The sequence below is a fragment of the Astyanax mexicanus genome, chromosome 1 (assembly GCF_023375975.1).
Source record: "Astyanax mexicanus isolate ESR-SI-001 chromosome 1, AstMex3_surface, whole genome shotgun sequence".
In the NCBI taxonomy this organism is placed as follows: Eukaryota; Metazoa; Chordata; class Actinopteri; order Characiformes; family Acestrorhamphidae; genus Astyanax; species Astyanax mexicanus.
In genome coordinates this window covers 485,931-513,506 of record NC_064408.1, presented here as the reverse complement: position 1 = coordinate 513,506, position 27,576 = coordinate 485,931, and the positions used below count along the sequence as shown (strand labels likewise).

At 43.4% G+C, this 27,576-nt stretch overlaps 1 protein-coding gene across 1 annotated transcript in view; it reads right to left on the bottom strand.

Moving 5' to 3' along the window:
• LOC103047048 (E3 ubiquitin-protein ligase TRIM39) overlaps positions 1-16,635 on the bottom strand; it is a 51,749-nt gene extending 35,114 nt beyond the window's left edge. Inside the window, exon 1 of the mRNA XM_049483546.1 lies at positions 16,389-16,635. The gene's annotated coding sequence lies outside the window, so the exon portion shown is untranslated. The remainder of the gene's footprint in view (positions 1-16,388) is intronic.
• Between the last annotated feature and the right edge of the window lie 10,941 nt (positions 16,636-27,576).

Sequence of the window (27,576 nt, the reverse complement as noted above, 5' to 3'; positions counted from 1 at the left end):
GCGGTCTTCAGGCAAGTGGGGACAGCTGCCTGGATGAGGGACGCGTTGAAAATGTCGGCCAGGACGTCCGAGAGCTGGTCTGCGCAGTCTCTGAGCACCTGTCTGGGGATGTTGTCCGGGCCAGCAGCTTTTCGGGGGTTGATCCTTCTCAGCGTTCTCCTTACTTCTGCTGGTGTCATGCTGAGGGGCTCCTCTCCTGGTGAGTGTGGGAGTCTGGTGCTGGGGGGTGTGTCAGGGTTCTCAAAGTGGGCGTAGAACGTGTTGAGAGCCTCAGGCAGGGATGGGTCTTTGGAGCTTTGTGCAACGTTAGATTTGTAGTGATGCACTTGATGCCCCTCCACATGCTCTGTGGATCCTGGGAGGAAAAGTGTCCCTGGATTTTCTGAGCATATGCAGCTTTTGCCCTCTTAACTCCAGCAGTCAGCTCTCTTCTAGCCCTCCTGAGTTCATCCGAGTCTCCAGATCTGAAGGCAGCACCTCTGCGTTCAGCCAGGGCTTCTGGTTGGGGTAGCAAGTCACAGTCTTGGTGGTAGAGACATCCTCCACACACTTGCTGATGTACCCGAGAACAGCAGATGTGTATTCCTCCAGATCCAGCTCCCTGAAGACCTGCCAGTCTGTGCAGCCGAAGCAGTCCTGCAGCACAGCGGCGCCGTCACTGGGCCACACAGTGGTGGGCTTCTGTGTGGGTTTGGAGCGTCACAGTGGGTGGTGGTATGCGGGGACCAGCATGATGGAGATGTGGTCGGAAAGCCCGAGGTGGGGGCGGGGGAAGGCTCTGTACGCATCCCTCACGTTGGTGTAAACACAGTCCAGCGTGTTTTTACCTCGCGTTGGGATATTTGTGCAATATTCACGTGTTGGGTTAAACCTCGGCAGCATGTTCTTCAGTTCTACGTGGTTAAAATCCCCCGCTACCACGTAGAACGCGTCCGGATGCTTGTTCTGAAGCGACTGATGTTGTCATAAAGCTCCTTCAGTGCGTTGTTAGCATTAGCATCCGGTGCTATGTAAACAGCAATCACGAACACCGCCGAAAACTCACGAGGCAGATAGTGAGGGCGACACTTCACAGTCAGCTGTTCTGTTGCCTCGGAGCAGTGGCTGTTTACCAACACGCAGTTTGTGCACCAACCTTTGTTTATGTAGACACACAAACTTCACCCAGCGTAGCTCGGATATTATTGTCCATAGTTGCTGTTTTACTGACCAAACTGTCCATAATCCTCAGAAGTTCGGTTCTGCTGTAACTCACACGCGTGCGCGCCTAAAGTTGGGTTCAGAACCGACGTAAAAACAGCTCAAAATAGGGTGTTCGCTAGGAGCGTGAGAAGCCGCTGCACTACTGCGCGCCGCCATCTTGAAAACCCAACAGCTAACTTTAGACTCTGTTTAGACTTTGTTCTCCAGTAACATGTTTACTTTAATACTTTAAGGTATTAAAGTGATATCTCATTAATTCTGTAGTATTGAATTAAGAACTTCTGAAAGTAATATGTTCATTAATACCCAATTAAACTTATCCAGTAAATCTAGGCGGTAGGTGTCAATTAGTGTAACCGTTTATAGATCATTCACATTAAAAAAAAAAAAATCTCTGACTGTCACCTGGAAAATGTGTCCTGAAGTCTGAATTTAAGTTATATTAATAATATTTAACTATGCAGCACAATGCCTTAATATCCCTCATTATTAAATAGAGATAATTATAGATCAGGTACTGGTGTGCAGTTCTACACAGTGACCTGTAGAGGGCAGTAAAGGATCAGTGCAGATTAAAGTAAAAGTAAAAACATGTAAACTGATTTTACCTGTTTATTTCAGGGAGTGCTGAGGTGAGTAGCAGCCGACCGTCTGTTCTTCACAAAATATAACTGTAGAAAATCATATTTTTAACGATTTAATCTGTGATTTATTAGATTACATCATTTCCTGTTGTGTTTACAGTCTAAATACAGAGTAAATAACAGCAGCTTCTGCAGGATCAGATCATAAAATCAGCTGATCTCTATCTGATATTGTTTAAGAAGAAATCACAGCTTTCACTTTCACTGAGGAGATCAGTCAGAGAGCACCGGAGAAGATGAGTTTTATAAAAGGTGAGTTTATATTATTATTTTTATGTCTTTAATCGTAAACAGTAGACTGGATGATTTAAAAGGTCATTTTCTCAGTCAGTTTTATGAGGTAGAGTCACTGAATTCAGGCTTTCAGTTAACAGCTGTGCTGAACTTATCAAGAGTTAAATACTTGAATTTCTTGTCTCTTAATGTGTTTGAGAGCATCAGTTAAAGTAAAGTAGTGAAGAGGTAGAGTTACAGGAATACAGTGAATAGTGAATATTTGAGTAATGTTCGAATCCAGATTATGAGAAGAAACAACTACTCAACTAAATAAAGATAAAAAATTTGTTTCTTTACCCTCACTGAGACTCTTTACCCTCACTGAGACCCTTTACCCTCACTGAGACCCTTTACCCTCACTGAGACCCTTTACCCTCGCTGAGAATCTTTACCCTCGCTGAGACTCTTTACCCTCACTGAGACCCTTTACCCTCACTGAGACCCTTTACCCTCGCTGAGAATCTTTACCCTCGCTGAGACTCTTTACCCTCACTGAGACCCTTTACCCTCACTGAGACCCTTTACCCTCACTGAGACCCTTTACCCTCGCTGAGACCCTTTACCCTCGCTGAGACCCTTTACCCTCGCTGAGAATCTTTACCCTCGCTGAGAATCTTTACCCTCGCTGAGACTCTTTACCCTCACTGAGACCCTTTACCCTCACTGAGACCCTTTACCCTCGCTGAGACCCTTTAGTCTCACTGAGACTCTTTACCCTCGCTGAGACCCTTTACCCTCACTGAGACCCTTTACCCTCGCTGAGAATCTTTACCCTCGCTGGGACTCTTTACCCTCACTGAGACCCTTTACCCTCACTGAGACCCTTTACCCTCGCTGAGACCCTTTAGTCTCACTGAGACTCTTTACCCTCACTGAGACCCTTTACCCTCACTGAGACTCTTTACCTTTGCTGAGACTCTTTACCCTCACTGAGACTCTTTACCTTTGCTGAGACCCTTTACCCTCGCTGAGACTCTTTACCTTTGCTGAGACTCTTTACCCTCACTGAGACCCTTTACCCTCACTGAGACTCTTTACCTTTGCTGAGACTCTTTACCTTTGCTGAGACCCTTTACCCTCGCTGAGACTCTTTACCTTTGCTGAGACTCTTTACCCTCACTGAGACTCTTTACTTTCACTGAGACCCTTTGCCTTCACTGACACTCTTTACCCTCGCTGAGACTCTTTACCCTCGCTGAGATCCTTTACCCTCACTGAGACCCTTTACCCTCACTGAGACCCTTTACCCTCACTGAGACCCTTTACCCTCACTGAGACTCTTTACCCTCACTGAGACTCTTTACTCTCACTGAGACCCTTTACCCTCGCTGAGACCCTTTAGTCTCACTGAGACTCTTTACCCTCACTGAGACCCTTTACCCTCACTGAGACTCTTTACCTTTGCTGAGACTCTTTACCCTCACTGAGACTCTTTACCTTTGCTGAGACCCTTTACCCTCGCTGAGACTCTTTACCTTTGCTGAGACTCTTTACCCTCACTGAGACCCTTTACCCTCACTGAGACTCTTTACCTTTGCTGAGACTCTTTACCTTTGCTGAGACCCTTTACCCTCGCTGAGACTCTTTACCTTTGCTGAGACTCTTTACCCTCACTGAGACTCTTTACTTTCACTAAGACCCTTTGCCTTCACTGACACTCTTTACCCTCGCTGAGACTCTTTACCCTCGCTGAGATCCTTTACCCTCACTGAGACCCTTTACCCTCACTGAGACCCTTTACCCTCACTGAGACCCTTTACCCTCACTGAGACCCTTTACCTTTGATGAGACACTTTACCCTCACTGAGACGCTTTACCCTCGCTGAGACCCTTTACCCTCACTGAGACCCTTTACCTTTGCTGAACCCTTTACCCTCACTGAGACCCTTTACCCTCACTGAGACCCTTTACCCTCACTGAGACTCTTTACCCTCACTGAGACTCTTTACTTTCACTGAGACTCTTTACCCTCACTGAGACTCTTTACCCTCACTGAGACCTTTTACCCTCACTGAGACTCTTTACCCTCACTGAGACTCTTTACCCTCACTGAGACTCTTTACCCTCACTTACCCTTTTCCCTTGCTGAGACCCTTTACCCTCGCTGAGACCCATTACTCTTGCTGAGACCCTTTACCCTCACTGAGACTCTTTACTTTCACTGAGACTCTTTACCCTCACTGAGACCTTTTACCCTCACTGAGACTCTTTACCCTCACTGAGACCTTTTACCCTCACTGAGACTCTTTACCCTCACTGAGACCCTTTACCCTCACTGAGACTCTTTACCCTCACTGAGACTCTTTACCCTCACTTACCCTTTTCCCTTACTGAGACCCTTAACCCTCGCTGAGACCCTTTACCCTCACTGAGACTTTTTACCCTCACTGAGACACTTTACCCTCACTGAGACACTTTACCCTCGCTGAGACTCTTTACCCTCACTGAGACTCTTTACCTTCACTGAGACTCTTTACCCTAACTGAGACCCTTTAGCCTCACTGAGACCCTTTACCTTCACCATTTTCCCTTGCTGAGACCCTTTACCCGCACTGAGACTCTTTTCCCTCGCTGAGACCCTTTACTCTCACTGAGACTCTTTACCCTCGCTGAGACCCTTTACCCTCGCTGAGACCCTTTACTCTCACTGAGACTCTTTACCCTCGCTGAGACTCTTTACCCCCGCTGAGACCCTTTACTCTCACTGAGACTCTTTACCCTCGCTGAGACCCTTTACTCTCACTGAGACTCTTTACCCTCACTGAGACTCTTTACCCTCGCTGAGACCCTTTACCCTTGCTGAGACCCTTTACCCTCACTTACCCTTTTCCCTTGCTGAGACTCTTTACCTTCGCTGAGACCCTTTACCCTCACTGAGACCCTTTACCCTCACTGAGACCCTTTACCCTCACTGAGACCCTTTACCTTCGCTGAGACCCTTTACCCTCACTGAGACTCTTTACCTTCGCTGAGACCCTTTACCCTCACTGAGACCCTTTACCCTCACTGAGATGCTTTACCTTTGCTGAGACCCTTTACCCTCACTGAGATGCTTTACCGTTGCTGAGACCCTTTACCCTCGCTGAGACCCTTTACCCTCACTGAGACCCTTTACCCTCGCTGAGACCCTTTACCCTCGCTGAGACCCTTTCCTCTCGCTGAGACCCTTTACCCTCACTGAGACTCTTTACCCTCACTGAGACTCTTTACTTTCACTGAGACTCTTTACCCTCACTGAGACCTTTTGCCCTCACTGAGACTCTTTACCCTCACTTACCCTTTACCCTCACTGAGACACTTTACTCTCACTGAGACTCTTTACCCTTGCTGAGACTCTTTACCCTCACTGAGACTCTTTACCTTCACTGAGACTCTTTACCCTCGCTGAGACCCTTTAGCCTCACTGAGACCCTTTACCCTCACTTACCCTTTTCCCTTGCTGAGACCCTTTACCCGCACTGAGACTCTTCACCCTCACTGAGACTCTTTACCCTCACTGAGACTCTTTACCCTCGCTGAGACCCTTTACTCTCACTGAGACCCTTTACCCCCGCTGAGACCCTTTACTCTCACTGAGACTCTTTACCCTCGCTGAGACCCTTTACTCTCACTGAGACTCTTTACCTTCACTGAGACTCTTTACCCTCGCTGAGAATCTTTACCCTCACTGAGACTCTTTACCCTCGCTGAGACTCTTTACCCTCGCTGAGACCCTTTACCCTTGCTGAGACCCTTTACCCTCGCTGAGACTCTTCACCCTCACTGAGACACTTTACCCTCACTGGGACTCTTTACCTTTGCTGAGACCCTTTACCCTCACTGAGACGCTTTACCTTTGCTGAGACCCTTTACCCTCACTGAGACCCTTTACCCTCGCTGAGACCCTTTACCCTCACTGAGACTCTTTACCCTCACTGAGACCTTTTACCCTCACTGAGACCTTTTACCCTCACTGAGACTCTTTACCCTCACTGAGACTCTTTACTTTCACTGAGACTCTTTACCCTCGCTGAGACCCTTTACCCTCACTGAGACTCTTTACCATCACTGAGACTCTTTACCCTCGCTGAGACTCTTTACCCTCACTGAGACCCTTTACTCTCACTGAGACTCTTTACTTTCACTGAGACTCTTTACCCTCGCTGAGACCCTTTACCCTCACTGAGACTCTTTACCCTCACTGAGACCCTTTACCCTCACTGAGACTCTTTACCCTTGCTGAGACTCTTTACCCTTACTGAGACTCTTTACCCTCACTGAGACCCTTTACCCTCACTGAGACTCTTTACCCTCACTGAGACTCTTTACCCTCACTGAGACCCTTTACCCTCACTGAGACTCTTTACCCTTGCTGAGACTCTTTACCCTCACTGAGACTCTTTAGCCTCATTAAAGGTTATTATGTTACATAATAATTGCTCTTTGTGGAACTGGACTAATGATTTCATTCCACCTCAGGTACCACATGTGAAGGGAATGACAATAAAGTTACCTTAAATCCTTAAATGTGGCTCCTGTTTTTTTCTGTGCTGGTCTAAATATTTCTGTCTCCAGTAAAACTGGAGGGTAAAACAGCCCTGAGGCTGATCCGAACACACCTTAAACATGTCTAGCTAGGTCGACCGGTCTGAGAAACTCTGTGCTTCCTGAAACCTATTCTGTGAGAGGAAAGTTCTGTTCTGACTTGTGGAATTTCTGGTTACTTTAGGACCTTTTACATCCGGCATAAAACTGATTAAGATCATTTACAGTAGAGAGGCTGGGTGCAGTATTATATTGTCTTATAGAGGTCCAGTCTGCTCCCTGTGCTATCAACGGGCTTCCAATCAAACCAATCATGCAATGCTAATTAATTAGCTAATTAATATAGAACACGTTCATAAGTATGATGTTTATCTGTGTAGAGTCAGACATGTTCAGGATGATAACAGTGTGTAATTTCTGTTGTAGGAGAAGTGAGGTTTCTGCGCTGTGTGTATGGACACACTCTGGGTTCAGATGATGGATTTATAAGAAAGCTGAAAGAGAGAATACCCGGCCTGAAGGAGGAGTTTAACGTGAAGAACTGTGATTTTATTCTGGCTTTCTGTTCTGTTGTTTCTAAATCTGGAACCAACATTGAAGAAGCTCTGAAAAAACTTCAGAGCTTATCAGGTACAGTGGTTTGTAAAAGTATTCATATTCCTCAAACTTTTTCACATTTTGTCGCTTTAAAACCACAAAGTTAAATGTGTTATATTGTGATTTTAAGTGATGGACCAACACAAAGCAGCACATGACTGTGAAGTAGAATTAAAATTATACATGGCTGTCAAATTTTAAATAAATAAAAACCTGAAAAATGTGACATGCGAAAGTATGTCAATACTTAGTAGATCCACCTTGTTCTTCAATTACAGCTGCAGGTCTTTGGGGGTTTATCTCTACCAGCTTTGATCATCTAGAGACTGAGATTTTACCTCCATTCCTCTTTATAAAACAACTGAACAGCAGTTTTCATGTCTCTCCACAGAAGATCAAAGGGATTTAGGTCTTTAGGACTTTAACTGGATTATTCTAACACATGAATATTATTTGATCTTAGGTGGTAAATCTCCTTCTGAGTCTCAAGTCTTTTACAGCCTTCAACAGCTTTTCTTCCTCCAGTATTGATCAGTATTTATTTATCTTCATCCATCAACTCTGACCAGCTTCCCTGTCTCTGCTGAAGAAAAGCTTCCATACAGCATGATGCTGCCTCCACCATGTTTCACAGTCTCTAACAAACCACTGAGGCCTTCAAAGAACAGCTGTATTTATACTGAGATTATATTGATATTGTATTTATATTACACACAGCTGGACTCTGATGGAAGTTGATTGCACTGGATTTTTGTGCTACTTTGTGTTGGAGTTTGATGTAATATCTCAATAAAACACATTACAGTTTGTGGTTGTAAGGTGAGAAAATGTGAAAAAAGTTTAAGGGGTATGAATACTTTTATAAGGCACTACTCCCACCTGTGTGGTTAGTCTAAAGCTTTGCTGTATCGTTATTTGTTTGGATAAGGACAGCTGATGAGTTTTATATTATTAAATATGAATGAATCTCTGTGTTTCTACAGAAACCAAGCCTGCGGTTCTGGTGGTTCTACATTCCACACTTAATCCAGAGTTAACAGTAGCAGACAGCAGCAGGAGTGTGAACAGAGTGAATTCTCTCACTGTGGACTGTCTGTTTGAACAGGATAGAGGATTACTGCAGTGCCCGAAGAACCAGGAAGCTCTAGAGAAAATCACAGGGTGGATAAAACCTTTGGTATTTGTTTTATACTTTTATATGTATATTTTACTTCATATCATTCAGGCATTTCCATTGATATCAACAGCATGCTGGATTACAATGTAACAAAAAAATCTCTCTCTTTTCAGGTAAAAAAGAAAAAATCGCAAACAAGTAAGTGTTGTCTCACTCTGCATAATTAACAGCAGTTTTGTAATATTATTGATGTACGATTAGCAGTTGTTAAATATTATTATATTTTAAAACTTTAATACAAAGTACATAGTTAAGAGTGCTGAGCAGGATTCTTATGACTTATTACTAATAATTTTAATATTTGTTTTCTCATTGAACAGTTCGAACATTCAAGGTCAGGTGGAAGAAACCAACTCCAAACAGCCCAGATACTCTGGTGAATATTCAGCAGTGAGGATTAAAGTATAAATCTGGTGTGAAATGGAACTCTGTTTTAGTGAATTATTATAACGAGTACAAACTTTTTTCATATAGCCCACCTTCATTCTACCAGTGTAAAAATAGTGATTTCTTTGTACGGGTAACTCTATGTCCCTATCACTAGTATATCACTAGTATTGTTTTGGGAATTTGGGAATGCTGGGGGGAACTGAGATGAGCTATTTGATAAAGGTTTCTACTCGTTATTAAATCAAACCAGGATATTAAACCCATAACCCTTTCATCAATAACTCTGTGCTTTAACCACTAAGCCACCACTGTGCGTAATCTAAACCTGAGCTATTTCAATATTCTACAACAAGCCAACTCTTATCAGAGAGTAGAGGGTTAAGGGTTTTGTAATTACATTGTAGAGATGAGTATTGTATGAATTAGAATGGACATATTACTTCAGTAATGCAGTTGTCTGCCAACATCTGCTTTTATTTCTACACTATTTCTTATTCCTCTTCCCACAGATCAAAAAACTTCAACATGAACTCCAGAGAAAAGACAAAGTCCTTAGGATAGTGAAGGATAAGCTACCCTCAATAATTAAACATGCTGAGAAAAAACAGCTGGAAAAAAAACACGTTGAAGATCTGAGGAAACTTATGAATGAAGCAGAAAAGCAACTGGATGAAGAAGCGTCGGACAGTAACTCTGTAAATAACGTCCAGGACTCTGAGAGAAGTGAGGATAGTACATCTAGCAGGAACAATAGACAGGAGAAAGAGGAACAGAGTAACACTGATGAACAGCAGCGTTACGAAAAATCAAGGCCTGTCCTTCCAAATTGGTTTTTACAAAATAAAAGAACACAAACGCCAGACCTGGATGATGAAATGTCCAACAGTGACTCAAGAAATGCAATTTTAGGGTTAGAAAAGAGAGAGGCTGATCCTGGTGATCAGGGAACTCATGAAGAAGTGCCTTTCCAACTTGAGTGGTTTAGACAAGATAAAAGCACACAGACATCAGACATGGATGAAGAAAAATCCAAGAGTGACTCTAAATCAGGCTTTGAAAGAAGTGATGATTGTACTTTTACTCCAGACAAGGACAATAATATTAAACAGGGGGGCGAGGAAGGTGGGAATACTGACCAGCAGGGGGCTCGCAAGCAGTTGCTGTCTCCACCAATCAAAGATCAAAGAAAAAATACCAGAACAAAAATACTGAACAGGGTAGGAGGAGACAGTGAGACTGCTACAGCCAATGAGAAGCAAATGCAAAATAAGAGCAAACCAATAGCAGCCACAGAAGAAGACTTTTATGGTGGAATTTCTCCAGATCTCAGGCTGGTTCTGCTGGGAAGAGCTGGGTCTGTAAAACGTTCTGTAGGAAACTCCATCCTGAAGAACAGAGAGTTTGGAACATCTACTCCAACTCAGGGATATAAGATCAGACAGGGGTTTGTGGGTAATAAGAGTCTCACTGTGCTGGAGACTCCTGATGAGCTCTTCTCTGAATTTCCTCAGGAGGAAATCAGACACTGTGTCCGACTGTCTGCTCCTGGTCCTCACGCCTTCCTCATAGTCATTCCAGTGAAGGAGTGGACAGGAAAGGAACGAGGGATGCTGGAGGAAATGGAGGAGAAGTTTGGAGAGAAGTGCTGGAGGAACACCATCATCCTCCTCACTGTTACTGATGAAGAACAGAAGAAGAGTGTAGAAGAGTTTATCAGATCAGGAAACCAGGAGGTTCAGAGACTTGTAGAGAAATGTGGGAACAGGTTCCACTGTCTCAACGTTCAGGAGAACCGGGACGATGCTCAGGTTCCAGATCTGCTGGAGAAGATAGAGAAGATGCTGAAAGATAATCCAGAGAGATTCTACAGCAGAGAAATCTACCAGCAGATCAGAGAGATGGAGAGAAGAGTGATGGAAGTCGTAATCAGAAACACTAAAGATGAATATCTTAAATGTGTAGTTGAAAAAAAAGAGAACAGTGTGAAAAGGATTTTTGGTAATACACTTCAAGATGAAGTAAGCAAAAGAGATAAAAAACTAAAGACCAAAATTGCTGAAATGGAGAAGAGATACAAACAGGACAGTAAGAAGATAGTAGATATATATGACGGAGAAGGCTGGATAGAGGATCAGAAAGAACTGATGAAGATCATCCTGCCTGAAGTTCACGCCATGCTGTGGGATTCACAAACACAGTTCAGAAAACAGGAAGAACCAAGAGAACATGTGAAGATCAAACGTCCTGAACCTCAAACTCACTCTACAAAACTGTGAATAGATCAGATCCAGAGGGAGAAGCTTACCCAAGAATACATAATAATAATAATGATCTGATTACTGCAGAGATCTAACCCAACTACTGACCTTAGATCTTAGACCAAATACCGGTCTCCTACAGACCTGCTGTTTACCTTCCAGGAAATGTGGAGAAGTGTCTCCTAGCTCTTGGTTTTATGGTTTGAGGAAATTGTAAATTGAGTTTAGTTTAGTGCACACTTTCAAGAACCTTTTAAAAAGTGACGCTGATTTTTTTGCATTTTGGTCGAGAATGGAGGGTAAATGTAGTGCTGAGCAGGAAGAGTTTGGAGCATGGTACGTTTCTCAAACTTACGTTACACAAATCATAACATTTTGAGAAAACTACCAAGACGAACTCTTCCTGTTCAGCACTATATTTACTCTCCACTCTCACCTCACCTTTGTGATCAATAACTTTTAATGATGTTTCTCTCAAGAGCTCTCAATGCTCTTCAGGTCCATGAATGCTGGTGCAGTGGACCTTCCTCTACGACCAAGGGTTATTTTCCCTTTCCTCCTTCTTTCATCATCCCAAACCCTTCTTCTTATCATCCCTCCCCACCCTGAACCATCTCCTTCCCCACCTCTCCCAGCCCACGTTCTCTTTATCCCACCAAACTCCTGCGATCCATCTTATACTCTCTCCACTACTGTTTCTGTGGATCAGTTCCTGATTCTGCCTTTACCCTCTAAAACCGCTTCCACGTTCTCATTTCTCCTTCAGGAACTCAACACTTCAATCAACGCCTAGTCCAAACAAGTCTCCGTTAGTTGATCCTGTAAGATGAAATCGTGGACCCAGGGGCATAAAAGTCCCCTGCACTTTTTCAAAAGCCAGTTTTAGTCCCCTGCAGTTTTTACAGTTAAAAACCAATGTCCCGCTATTATTAAATAGAGACAGATCAAGCAGAAAACAACCGCTCAAGCGGAAGCCAGTTTCCCTTTAGACCACCCATAAGTTTATTGTTAACGTGTCATTGGCCGCTGCGGCTGTCACTATATCTGCAAGAACCCCCGATCCCCCCCGCCGTTCTCAAGCCATTTTTGTCCCCCCACCTCTGAAATAAAAATTTCGTCCATTCGTGGACCTCTCCTGCCTGCTGCTTTTGATATCAGTGATGTCTTGCTTACAGTAAGATCTTCTGAACTTCATGCATCAAAGTTTCCGACTGAAACCCGATTCTTGCATGGCTGCTGCTGCAATATACATCACCTCTTTCAGTTGCAGATGGTCTGCAATAATTTCAGCAGCTGTTTCTCCTCCTGCAAGTTCCTCCACTTCTGGATCTGCTGCATGCGAGCTCTTGCTCAGTAAGACTGTCCCTTGGGGCTTGTCTTCCAGCCTGTCTATCTAGATGACGTCTGCATTTTTTCCTCTGCCATTGTGGTTGCTGTCCTTTATGTGACCCTGTTTTATCTTCATTCATTCAATCATCAAAGGACATCCCAATTCATTATGCATGCAATAATTACCCTAAAATCCCACTAACTGCTCATTTGCGCACACTGACTCAGTCACTTTTAAGGTGCTAACCACCTAAATCCACATCTCATCACAGAATCGAGCTCTGTCTTCACTCGTCACTGGTTTTATCTACAGAACCTTCTACCTTATTGTTTCACCTCAGAACATTTTCTCATCACTCATTCAGAACTGGAACATCTTCCACAGCTCAGCATCAAGCTCCCCCTGACCCCACTCTTCAACACGTCCTCAGCTTCACATTCCCACCTCTAAGCTCCCTGAACTTTAGAAAACAATGGATCCAGAGTTCACCTCCTCCTTCCAGCTCCTTCAGGTGAAGCACAGAGCAGAGTGGAGTAAAATCATCTCATAACTAAAGAATGATGGAAGGACCACGCCCTGAACTTTCACTCTCACCAAGAACCACTGATCAACAACGTTACACCCTCCTACTTGTCTCCTCCCTCCTCTCCACCTCCTACCCGTCTCCTCTCTCTAATAGAAGATCTCAACTTAAGATCTCATGAACTACTTTATATCCTCCCTGAAAAAGTCTTCACCTCTTTTATTCCAGATCCAGTTTGAACTATATGTGAATAATTAAAGTATACTTTTTCTAGTTATATTTACATGTTTACCTACTTATTCTGTATTTCAGTATACTTTATATAGCTGTTCTAATTTTGTACTGCTGATGCACTTAATAGAAATAAAATGAATAAATAAAAACTGTATTATTTTATAAAACTGCTTTTTATTGTAAATCAATACTTTTACTAAATGTGTCACAGGAGCTGACGTTTCTGTAATAAAACTGTACTTCAGTGAGGTTTGGTAGCAAAACATTCATCTTGTGTTGCTCATACTAATTAAAACTGTGCTGATGAACATTTTATGTATTAAAACTTTATAAGTTTAATTTAGATGTGTGTAATAAAATAACTTCATCAGATAATTCTTGCAATGAGATATCTTGTTTTTTTTATTTGAATGTGATGTTAACTCTATACTTTAATCACACTTAAATACATTTTTAATGTTCAGTCGGACAGATCACACAAATATACATAATTATATTAAGTAGTGGTAAAAATAATATATGACTAGTATACATTTACTATATTTTTGTACAAATGTATATACTTTTAATTACAAAAAAGTAATAATTAAGTACAAATTAGTGTAATTCTTTCAGCATAATGTAAGTATACTTTTTTAAACAAGGCATTATTGTGTGAAATGTACATAAATATTAAATATCTTCCAATATGTTTGTATACTGTATGTTGTATGTTGTTTACTGAAAAATCAGTCTGATAAATATTATAAATCTAAATGTAAATGTGTAAAAGCTACAGTCTAAACATACTGATAAATAAAATAACAGAACTGATATGCAGATTTAAAAATTATGAAGGAAATTTTATTGTCATTTGCATCACATGTGGTTCATGAGGTGAAACGAAATTGTGATCTCACGATCCAGTTTACACCCAAGAGCTGTTATTAAAATAGATATATAGATAAAATAAAAGAATACAATAAAAATAGAATATACAAAATAGATAAGATAAATACCTCCCCAAAAAATAAAATAAATAGTGACAGTGGACAGGTTGCAGCAACATAAAGTGCAGAGTGCAGTTTTTGCTGTAGCAGCATGATAATGTGAATTAGAGCAGTAGAAGGTAAAGTGTCTCAGTGCGGGTAAAGTAACAGTGTTGTAAACAGTAATTGTCCTTGTGTGTCGGTGCAGTGTGATGGCTTCCTCTGTGGATCGGTTCTTCCTGTATGCGTACTGGTGTGGATCCACAGTGACGTTGATGGTGGCTTTGATGTGGGTCTGAACCGGTCTTTCAAAGCACTTTGTGACTATCAGAGTGAGGGCTACTGGCCGGTAGTCATTCAGACCTGTCACTGTGGAGCTCTTGGGGACCGGGATGATGGGGCGGTGGTCTTCAGGCAAGTGGGGACAGCTGCCTGGATGAGGGAAGCGTTGAAAATGTTGGCCAGGACGTCTGAGAGCTAGTCTGCGCAGTCTCTTAGCACCCGTCCGGGGATGTTGTCCGGGCCGGCAGCTTTCCGGGGGTTAATCCTCCTCAGCGTCCTCCTTACTTCTGCTGGTGTCACGCTGAGGGGCTCCTCTCCTGGTGAGTGTGGGAGTCTGGTGCTGGGGGGTGTGTCAGGATTCTCAAAGCGGGCGTAGAACGTGTTGAGAGCTTCAGGCTGGGATGGGTCTTTGGAGCTTTGTGCAACGTTAGATTTGTAGTCCGTGATGCACTTGATGCCCCTCCACATGCTCTGTGGATCCTGGGAGGAAAAGTGTCCCTGGATTTTCTGAGCAAATGCAGCTTTTGCCCTCTTAACTCCAACAGTCAGCTCTCTTCTAGCCCTCCTGAGTTCATCCGAGTCTCCAGATCTGAAGGCAGCATCCCTGGCTTTCAGCAGGGAACGCACCTCTGCGTTCAGCCAGGGCTTCTGGTTCGTGTAGCAAGTCACAGTCTTGGTAGTAGTGACATCCTCCACACACTTGCTGATGTACCCAAGAACAGCAGATGTGTATTCCTCCAGATCCAGCTCCCCCTCACACTCAGTAGCCTCCCTGAAGACCTGCCAGTCTGTGCAGCCGAAGCAGTCCTGCAGCACAGCGGCGCCGTCACAGGGCCACACCGTGATGGTTTTCTGTGTGGGTTTTGAGCGTCGCAGTGGGGGGTGGTATTCAGGGTTCAGCGTGATGGAGATGTGGTCGGAAAGCCCGAGGTGGGCGGGGGAAGGCTCTGTACGCATCCCTCACGTTGGTGTAAACACAGTCCAGCGTGTTTTTACCTCGCGTTGGGATATTTGTGCAATATTCATGTGTTGGGTTAAACCTCGGCAGCGTGTTCTTCAGTTCTACGTGGTTAAAATCCCCCGCTACCACGTAGAACTCGTCCGGATGCTTGTTCTGAAGCGAGCTGATGTTGTCATAAAGCTCCTTCAGCGTGTTGTTAGCATTAGCATCCGGTGCTATGTAAACAGCAATCACGAACACCGCCGAAAACTCACAAGGCAGATAGTGACGACGACACTTCACACTCAGCTGTTCTGTCGCCTCGGAGCAGTGGCTGTTTACCAACACACAGTTTGTGCACCAACCTTTGTTTATGTAGACACACAAACCTCGCCCAGCGTAGCTTGGATATTATTGTCCATAGTTGCTGTTTTACTGACCAAACTGTCCTTAATCCTCAAAAGTTTGGTTCTGCTGTAACTCACACGCGTGGGCGCCTAAAGTTGGGTTCAGAACCGACGTAAAAACAGCTCAAAATAGGGTGTTCGCTAGGAGCGTGAGAAGCCGCTGCACTACTGCGCGCCGCCATCTTGAAAACCCAACTGCTAATTTAGACTCTGTTTAGACTTTGTTCTCCAGTAAAATGTTTACTTTAATACTTTAAGGTATTAAAGTGATATCTCCTTAATTCTGTAGTATTGAATTAAGAACTTCTGAAAGTGATCTGTTAATTAATACCCAATTAAACTTATCCAGTAAATCTAGGCGGTAGGTGTCAATTAGTGTAACCGTTTATAGATCATTCACATTAAAAAAAAAAAAAAATCTCTGACTGTCACCTGGAAAATGTGTCCTGAAGTCTGAATTTAAGTTATATTAATAATATTTAACTACGCAGCACAATGCCTTAATATCCCTCATTATTAAATAGAGATAATTATAGATCAGGTACTGGTGTGCAGTTCTACACAGTGACCTGTAGAGGGCAGTAAAGGATCAGTGCAGATTAAAGTAAAAGTAAAAACATGTAAACTGATTTTACCTGTTTATTTCAGGGAGTGCTGAGGTGAGTAGCAGCCGACCGTCTGTTCTTCACTAAATATAACTGTAGAAAATCATATTTTTAACGATTTAATCTGTGATTTATTAGATTACATCATTTCCTGTTGTGTTTACAGTCTAAATACAGAGTAAATAACAGCAGCTTCTGCAGGATCAGATCATAAAATCAGCTGATCTCTATCTGATATTGTTTAAGAAGAAATCACAGCTTTCACTTTCACTGAGGAGATCAGTCAGAGAGCACCGGAGAAGATGAGTCTTATAAAAGGTGAGTTTATATTATTATTTTTATGTCTTTAATCGTAAACAGTAGACTGGATGATTTAAAAGGTAATTTTCTCAGTCAGTTTTATGAGGTAGAGTCACTGAATTCAGGCTTTCAGTTAACAGCTGTGCTGAACTTATCAAGAGTTAAATACTTGAATTTCTTGTCTCTTAATGTGTTTGAGAGCATCAGTTAAAGTAAAGTAGTGAAGAGGTAGAGTTACAGGAATACAGTGAATAGTGAATATTTGAGTAATGTTCGAATCCAGATTATGAGAAGAAACAACTACTCAACTAAATAAAGATAAAAAATTCGTTTCTTTACCCTCACTGAGACCCTTTACCCTCACTGAGACCCTTTACCCTCACTGAGACCCTTTACCCTCACTGAGACCCTTTACCCTCGCTGAGAATCTTTACCCTCGCTGAGACTCTTTACCCTCGCTGAGACCCTTTACCCTCGCTGAGAATCTTTACCCTCGCTGAGACTCTTTACCCTCACTGAGACCCTTTACCCTCGCTGAGAATCTTTACCCTCACTGAGACCCTTTACCCTCACTGAGACCCTTTACCCTCACTGAGACCCTTTACCCTCACTGAGACCCTTTACCCTCGCTGAGAATCTTTACCCTCGCTGAGACTCTTTACCCTCGCTGAGACCCTTTACCCTCGCTGAGAATCTTTACCCTCGCTGAGACTCTTTACCCTCACTGAGACCCTTTACCCTCACTGAGACCCTTTACCCTCGCTGAGAATCTTTACCCTCGCTGGGACTCTTTACCCTCACTGAGACCCTTTACCCTCGCTGAGAATCTTTACCCTCGCTGGGACTCTTTACCCTCACTGAGACTCTTTACCCTCACTGAGACTCTTTACTCTCACTGAGACCCTTTACCCTCACTGAGACTCTTTACCCTCGCTGAGACCCTTTAGTCTCACTGAGACTCTTTACCCTCGCTGAGACTCTTTACCCTCGCTGAGACTCTTTACCCTCGCTGAGAATCTTTACCCTCGCTGGGACTCTTTACCCTCACTGAGACTCTTTACCCTCACTGAGACTCTTTACTCTCACTGAGACCCTTTACCCTCGCTGAGACCCTTTAGTCTCACTGAGACTCTTTACCCTCACTGAGACCCTTTACCCTCACTGAGACTCTTTACCTTTGCTGAGACTCTTTACCCTCACTGAGACTCTTTACCTTTGCTGAGACCCTTTACCCTCGCTGAGACTCTTTACCTTTGCTGAGACTCTTTACCCTCACTGAGACCCTTTAGTCTCACTGAGACTCTTTACCCTCACTGAGACCCTTTACCCTCACTGAGACTCTTTACCTTTGCTGAGACTCTTTACCCTCACTGAGACTCTTTACCTTTGCTGAGACCCTTTACCCTCGCTGGGACTCTTTACCCTCACTGAGACTCTTTACCCTCACTGAGACTCTTTACTTTCACTGAGACCCTTTGCCTTCACTGACACTCTTTACCCTCGCTGAGACTCTTTACCCTCGCTGAGATCCTTTACCCTCACTGAGACCCTTTACCCTCACTGAGACTCTTTACCTTCGCTGAGACCCTTTACCCTCACTGAGACCCTTTACCCTCACTGAGACCCTTTACCCTCACTGAGACCCTTTACCTTTGATGAGACACTTTACCCTCACTGAGACGCTTTACCCTCGCTGAGACCCTTTACCCTCACTGAGACCCTTTACCTTTGCTGAACCCTTTACCCTCACTGAGACCCTTTACCCTCACTGAGACCCTTTACCCTCACTGAGACCCTTTACCCTCACTGAGACTCTTTACCCTCACTGAGACTCTTTACCCTCACTGAGACTCTTTACTTTCACTGAGACTCTTTACCCTCACTGAGACTCTTTACCCTCACTGAGACCTTTTACCCTCACTGAGACTCTTTACCCTCACTGAGACTCTTTACCCTCACTGAGACTCTTTACCCTCACTTACCCTTTTCCCTTGCTGAGACCCTTTACCCTCGCTGAGACCCATTACTCTCGCTGAGACCCTTTACCCTCACTGAGACTCTTTACTTTCACTGAGACTCTTTACCCTCACTGAGACCTTTTACCCTCACTGAGACTCTTTACCCTCACTGAGACCTTTTACCCTCACTGAGACTCTTTACCCTCACTGAGACCCTTTACCCTCACTGAGACTCTTTACCCTCACTGAGACTCTTTACCCTCACTTACCCTTTTCCCTTACTGAGACCCTTAACCCTCGCTGAGACCCTTTACCCTCGCTGAGAATCTTTACCCTCACTGAGACTTTTTACCCTCACTGAGACACTTTACCCTCACTGAGACACTTTACCCTCGCTGAGACTCTTTACCCTCACTGAGACTCTTTACCTTCACTGAGACTCTTTACCCTAACTGAGACCCTTTAGCCTCACTGAGACCCTTTACCTTCACCATTTTCCCTTGCTGAGACCCTTTACCCGCACTGAGACTCTTTTCCCTCGCTGAGACCCTTTACTCTCACTGAGACTCTTTACCCTCGCTGAGACCCTTTACCCTCGCTGAGACCCTTTACTCTCACTGAGACTCTTTACCCTCGCTGAGACTCTTTACCCCCGCTGAGACCCTTTACTCTCACTGAGACTCTTTACCCTCGCTGAGACACTTTACTCTCACAGAGACTCTTTACCCTCACTGAGACACTTTACCCTCGCTGAGACCCTTTACCCTTGCTGAGACCCTTTACCCTCACTTACCCTTTTCCCTTGCTGAGACTCTTTACCTTCGCTGAGACCCTTTACCCTCACTGAGACCCTTTACCCTCACTGAGACCCTTTACCCTCACTGAGACCCTTTACCTTCGCTGAGACCCTTTACCCTCACTGAGACTCTTTACCTTCGCTGAGACCCTTTACCCTCACTGAGACCCTTTACCCTCACTGAGATGCTTTACCTTTGCTGAGACCCTTTACCCTCACTGAGACGCTTTACCGTTGCTGAGACCCTTTACCCTCGCTGAGACCCTTTACCCTCACTGAGACCCTTTACCCTCGCTGAGACCCTTTACTCTCGCTGAGACCCTTTACCCTCACTGAGACTCTTTACCCTCACTGAGACTCTTTACTTTCACTGAGACTCTTTACCCTCACTGAGACCTTTTGCCCTCACTGAGACTCTTTACCCTCACTTACCCTTTTCCCTTGCTGAGACCCTTTACCCTCACTGAGACCCTTTATCCTCGCTGAGACCCTTTACCCTCGCTGAGACTCTTTACCTTTGCTGAGACCCTTTACCCTCGCTGAGACCCTTTACCCTTGCTGAGACCCTTTACCCTCACTGAGACTCTTTACCCTCACTGAGACACTTTACTCTCACTGAGACTCTTTACCCTTGCTGAGACTCTTTACCCTCACTGAGACTCTTTACCTTCACTGAGACTCTTTACCCTCGCTGAGACCCTTTAGCCTCACTGAGACCCTTTACCCTCACTTACCCTTTTCCCTTGCTGAGACCCTTTACCCGCACTGAGACTCTTCACCCTCACTGAGACTCTTTACCCTCACTGAGACTCTTTACCCTCGCTGAGACCCTTTACTCTCACTGAGACCCTTTACCCCCGCTGAGACCCTTTACTCTCACTGAGACTCTTTACCCTCGCTGAGACCCTTTACTCTCACTGAGACTCTTTACCTTCACTGAGACTCTTTACCCTCGCTGAGAATCTTTACCCTCACTGAGACTCTTTACCCTCGCTGAGACTCTTTACCCTCGCTGAGACCCTTTACCCTTGCTGAGACCCTTTACCCTCGCTGAGACTCTTCACCCTCACTGAGACGCTTTACCCTCACTGGGACTCTTTACCTTTGCTGAGACCCTTTACCCTCACTGAGACTCTTTACCCTAACTGAGACGCTTTACCTTTGCTGAGACCCTTTACCCTCACTGAGACCCTTTACCCTCGCTGAGACCCTTTACCCTCACTGAGACTCTTTACCCTCACTGAGACCTTTTACCCTCACTGAGACCTTTTACCCTCACTGAGACTCTTTACCCTCACTGAGACTCTTTACTTTCACTGAGACTCTTTACCCTCGCTGAGACCCTTTACCCTCACTGAGACTCTTTACCCTCACTGAGACTCTTTACCCTCACTGAGACCCTTTACCCTCGCTGAGACCCTTTATCCTCACTGAGACTCTTTACCCTCACTTACCCTTTACCCTCACTTACCCTTTTCCCTTGCTGAGACCCTTTACCCGCACTGAGACTCTTTACCCTCACTGAGACCCTTTACCCTCGCTGAGACTCTTTACCCTCACTGAGACCCTTTACTCTCACTGAGACTCTTTACTTTCACTGAGACTCTTTACCCTCGCTGAGACCCTTTACCCTCACTGAGACTCTTTACCCTCACTGAGACCCTTTACCCTCACTGAGACTCTTTACCCTTGCTGAGACTCTTTACCCTTACTGAGACTCTTTAGCCTCACTGAGACCCTTTACCCTCACTTACCCTTTTCCCTTGCTGAGACCCTTTACCCGCACTGAGACTCTTTACCCTCACTGAGACCCTTTACCCTCACTGAGACTCTTTACCCTCGCTGAGACTCTTTACCCTCACTGAGACTCTTTAGCCTCACTAAAGGTTATTTTGTTACATAATAATTGCTCTTTGTGGAACTGGACTAATGATTTCATTCCACCTCAGGTACCACATGTGAAGGGAATGACAATAAAGTTACCTTAAATCCTTAAATGTGGCTCCTGTTTTTTTCTGTGCTGGTCTAAATATTTCTGTCTCCAGTAAACTGGAGGGTAAAACAGCCCTGAGGCTGATCCGAACACACCTTAAACATGTCTAGCTGGGTCGACCGGTCTGAGAAACTTTGTGCTTCCTGAAACCTATTCTGTGAGAGGAAAGTTCTGTTCTGACTTGTGGAATTTCTGGTTACTTTAGGATCTTTTAAATCCAGCATAAAACTGATTAAGATCATTTACAGTAGAGAGGCTGGGTGCAGTATTATATTGTCTTATAGAGGTCCAGTCTGCTCCCTGTGCTATCAACGGGCTTCCAATCAAACCAATCATGCAATGCTAATTAATTAGCTAATTAATATAGAACACGTTCATAAGTATGATGTTTATCTGTGTTGAGTCAGACATGTTCAGGATGATAACAGTGTGTAATTTCTGTTGTAGGAGAAGTGAGGTTTCTGCGCTGTGTGTATGGAAACACTCTGGGTTCAGATGATGGATTTATAAGAAAGCTGAAAGAGGGAATACCCGGCCTGAAGGAGGAGTTTAACGTGAAGAACTGTGATTTTATTCTGGCTTTCTGTTCTGTTGTTTCTAAATCTGGAACCAACATTGAAGAAGCTCTGAAAAAACTTCAGAGCTTATCAGGTACAGTGGTTTGTAAAAGTATTCATATTCCTCAAACTTTTTCACATTTTGTCGCTTTAAAACCACAAAGTTAAATGTGTTATATTGTGATTTTAAGTGATGGACCAACACAAAGCAGCACATGACTGTGAAGTAGAATTAAAATTATACATGGCTGTCAAATTTTAAATAAATAAAAACCTGAAAAATGTGACATGCGAAAGTATGTCAATACTTAGTAGATCCACCTTGTTCTTCAATTACAGCTGCAGGTCTTTGGGGGTTTATCTCTACCAGCTTTGATCATCTAGAGACTGAGATTTTACCTCCATTCCTCTTTATAAAACAACTGAACAGCAGTTTTCATGTCTCTCCACAGAAGATCAAAGGGATTTAGGTCTTTAGGACTTTAACTGGATCATTCTAACACGTGAATATTATTTGATCTTAGGTGGTAAATCTCCTTCTGAGTCTCAAGTCTTTTACAGCCTTCAACAGCTTTTCTTCCTCCAGGATTGATCAGTATTTATTTATCTTCATCCATCAACTCTGACCAGCTTCCCTGTCTCTGCTGAAGAAAAGCTTCCATACAGCATGATGCTGCCTCCACCATGTTTCACAGTCTCTAACAAACCACTGAGGCCTTCAAAGAACAGCTGTATTTATACTGAGATTATATTGATATTGTATTTATATTACACACAGCTGGACTCTGATGGAAGTTGATTGCACTGGATTTTTGTGCTACTTTGTGTTGGAGTTTGATGTAAAATCTCAATAAAACACATTACAGTTTGTGGTTGTAAGGTGAGAAAATGTGAAAAAAGTTTAAGGGGTATGAATACTTTTATAAGGCACTACTCCCACCTGTGTGGTTAGTCTAAAGCTTTGCTGTATCGTTATTTGTTTGGATAAGGACAGCTGATGAGTTTTATATTATTAAATATGAATGAATCTCTGTGTTTCTACAGAAACCAAGCCTGCGGTTCTGGTGGTTCTACATTCCACACTTAATCCAGAGTTAACAGTACCAGACAGCAGCAGGAGTGTAAACAGAGAGAATACTCTCACTGTGGACTGTCTGTTTGAACAGGATAGAGGATTACTGCAGTGCCCGAAGAACCAGGAAGCCCTGGAGAAAATCACAGGGTGGATAAAACCTTTGGTATTTGTTTTATACTTTTATATGTATATTTTACTTCATATCATTCAGGCATTTCCATTGATATCAACAGCATGCTGGAATACAATGTAACAAAAAAATCTCTCTCTTTTCAGGTAAAAAAGAAAAAATCGCAAACAAGTAAGTGTTGTCTCACTCTGCATAATTAACAGCAGTTTTGTAATATTATTGATGTACGATTAGCAGTTGTTAAATATTATTATATTTTAAAACTTTAATACAAAGTACATAGTTAAGAGTGCTGAGCAGGATTCTTATGACTTATTACTTATTACTAATAATTTTAATATTTGTTTTCTCATTGAACAGTTCGAACATTCAAGGACAGGTGGAAGAAACCAACACCAAACAGCCCAGATACTCTGGTGAATATTCAGCAGTGAGGATTAAAGTATAAATCTGGTGTGAAATGGAACTGTGTTGTAGTGAATCATTATAACAAGTACAAACTTTTTTCATATAGCCCACCTTCATTCTACCTCAGCATTCCTAAATACTAATTCTACCAATGGAGTTTGAAGCTACTTTGAGTTTATTAATGGTGTAAAAATAGTGATTTCTTTGTACGGGTAACTCTATGTCCCTATCACTAGTATATCACTAGTATTGTTTTGGGAATTTGGGAATGCTGGGGGGAACTGAGGTGAGCTATTTGATAAAAGTTTCTACTCGTTATTATATCAAACCAGGATATTAAACCCATAACCCTTTCATCAATAACTCTGTGCTTTAACCACTAAGCCACCACAGTGTGTAATCTAAACCTGAGCTATTTCAATATTCTACAACAAGCCAACTCTTATCAGAGAGTAGAGGGTTAAGGGTTTTGTAATTACATTGTAGAGATGAGTATTGTATGAATTAGAATGGACATATTACTTCAGTAAAGCAGTTGTCTGCCAACATCTGCTTTTATTTCTACACTATTTCTTATTCCTCTTCCCACAGATCAAAAAACTTCAACATGAACTCCAGAGAAAAGACAAAGTCCTTAGGATGGTGAAGGATAAACTACGCTTAATAATTAAACATGCTGAGAAAAAACAGCTGAAAAAAAAACACGTTGAAGATCTGAGGAAACTTATGAATGAAGCAGAAAAGCAACTGGATGAAGAAGCGTCGGACGGTAACTCTGTAAATAACGTCCAGGACTCTGAGAGAAGTGAGGATAGTACATCTAGCAGGAACAATAGACAGGAGAAAGAGGAACAGAGTAACACTGATGAACAGCAGCGTTACGAAAAATCAAGGCCTGTCCTTCCAAATTGGTTTTTACAAAATAAAAGAACACAAACGCCAGACCTGGATGATGAAATGTCCAACAGTTACTTGAGAAATGCAATGTTAGGGTTAGAAAAGAGAGAGGCTGATCCTGGTGATCAGGGAACTCATGAAGAAGTGCCTTTCTCACTTGAGTGGTTTAGACAAGATAAAAGCACACAGACATCAGACATGGATGAAGAAAAATCCAAGAGTGACTCCAAATCAGGCTTTGAAAGAAGTGATGATTGTACTTTTACCCCAGACAAGGACAATAACATTAAACAGGGGGGCGAGGAAGGTGGGAATACTGACCAGCAGGAGGCTCGTAAGCAGTTGCTGTCTCCACCAATCAAAGATCAAAGAAAAAATACCAGCACAAAAATACCGAACAGGGTAGGAGGAGCCAGTGAGACTGCTACAGCCAATGAGAAGCAAATGCAAAATAAGAGCAAACCAATAGCAGTCACAGAAGAAGACTTTTATAGTGGAATTTCTCCAGATCTCAGGCTGGTTCTGCTGGGAAGAGCTGGGTCTGTAAAAAGTTCTGTAGGAAACTCCATCCTGAAGAACAGAGATACTGAACCATCTACTCCAACTCAGGGATATAAGATCAGACAGGGGTTTGTGGGTAATAAGAGTCTCACTGTGCTGGAGACTCCTGATGAGCTCTTCTCTGAATTTCCTCAGGAGGAAATCAGACACTGTGTCCGACTGTCTGCTCCTGGTCCTCACGCCTTCCTCATAGTCATTCCAGTGAAGGAGTGGACAGGAGAGGAACGAGGGATGCTGGAGGAAATGGAGGAGAAGTTTGGAGAGAAGTGCTGGAGGAACACCATCATCCTCCTCACTGTTACTGATGAAGAACAGAAGAAGCGTGTAGAAGAGTTTATCAGATCAGGAAACCAGGAGGTTCAGAGACTTGTAGAGAAATGTGGGAACAGGTTCCACTGTCTCAACGTTCAGGAGAACCGGGACGATGCTCAGGTTCTAGATCTGCTGGAGAAGATAGAGAAGATGCTGAAAGATAATCCAGAGAGATTCTACAGCAGAGAAATCTACCAGCAGATCAGAGAGATGGAGAGAAGAGTGATGGAAGTCGTAATCAGAAAGACACAAGAAGAATGTCTTAAATCTGTAGTTGAAAAAAAAGGTATCGGCATGAAAAAGATTAGGACACTTCGAGATAAAGGGAACAAAATAGCTGAGAAACTGAAGAACAAAATTGCTGAAATGGAGAAGAGATGCAAACAGGACAGGAAGAAGATAGTAGATATATATGATGGCGAAGGCTGGATAGAGGATCAGAATGAACTGATGAAGATCATCCTGCCTGAAGTTCACGCCATGCTGTGGGATTCACAAAGTTCACAGTTCAGAAAACAGGAAGAACCAAGAGAACATGTGAAGATCAAACAACCTGAACCTCAAACTCCAAACAGAACAGAGCCGTCAGAGAGTGAAATGTCAGATAGTCACACCACAAGACTGTGAATAGATCAGCTCTTAGACCAAATATCTGTCTTACCAGGAAATGTGGAGAAGTGTCTCTTAGCTCTTGGTCTTCTAAACTGTGGAAATTGTAAATTGGGCAGTTGAGTTTAGTGCACACATTTTAAGAACCTTCTAAAAAGTGACGCTGATTTTTTGCATTTTGGTTGAGAATGGAGGGTAAATGTAGTGCTGAGCAGGAAGAGTTTGCATGACGTTTCTCTCAAGAGCTCTCAATGCTCTTCAGTTCCATGAATGCTGGTGCAGTGGCCCTTCCTCTATGACCAAGGGTTCTTTTTCCCTTTCCTCCTTCTTATCATCCCACCCCACCCTGAACCATCTCCTTCCCCACCTCTCCCAGCCCAAGTTCTCTTTATCCCACCAAACTCCTGCGATCCATCTTATACTCTCTCCACTACTGTTTCTGTGGATCAGTTCCTGATTCTGCCTTTACCCTCTAAAACTGCTTCCACGTTCTCATTTCTTCAATCAACGCCTAGTCCAAACAAGTCTCCGTTAGTTGATCCTGTAAGATGAAATCGTGGACCCAGGGATATAAAAGTCCCCTGCACTTTTTCAAAAGCCAGTTTTGGTCCACTACAGTTTTTACAGTTAAAAAACGATATCACGCTTTTATTAAATAGAGACAGATCAAGCAGAAAACAACCGCTAAAGCCAGTTTCCCTTTAGACCACCCATAAGTTTATTGTTGGCCGCTGCGGCTGTCACTATATCTGCAAGAACCCCCCATCCCCCCCCGCCGTTCTCAAGCCATTTTTGTCCCCCACCTCTGAAATAAAAATTTCGTCCATTCGTGGACCTCTCCTGCCTGCTGCTTTTGATATCAGTGATGTCTTGCTTACAGTAAGGTTCTCTGAACTTCATGCATCAAAGTTTCCGACTGAAACCCGATTCTTGCATGACTGCTGCTGCAATATGCATCACCTCTTTCAGTTGCAGATGGTCTGCAATAATTTCAGCAGCTGTTTCTCCTCCTGCAAGTTCCTCCACTTCTGGATCTGCTGCATGCGAGCTCTTGCTCAGTAAGACTGTCCCTTGAGACGTACCTCCCAGCCTGTCTATCTAGATGACGTCTGCATTTTTTCCTCTGCCATTGTGGTTGCTGTCCTTTATGTGACCCTGTTTTATCTTCATTCCTTCAATCATCAAAGGACATCCCAATTCATTATTTCATGCAATAATTACCCTAAAATCCCACTAACTGCTCATTTGCGCCCACTAACTCAGTCACTCTTAAGGTGCTAACCACCTAAATCCACATCTCATCACAGAATCGAGCTCTGTCTTCACTCGTCACTGGTTTTATCTACAGAACATCTTCTACCTTATTGTTTCACCTCAGAACATTTTCTCATCACTCATTCAGAACTGGAACATCCTCCACAGCTCAGCATCAAGCTCCCCCTGACCCCACTCTTCAACACGTCCTCAGCTTCACATTCCCACCTCAAAGCTTCCTGAACTTTAGAAAACAATGGATCCAGAGTTCACCTCCTCCTTCCAGCTCCTTCAGGTGAAGCACAGAGCAGAGTGGAGTAAAATCATCTCATAACTAAAGAATGATGGAAGGACCACGCCCTGAATTC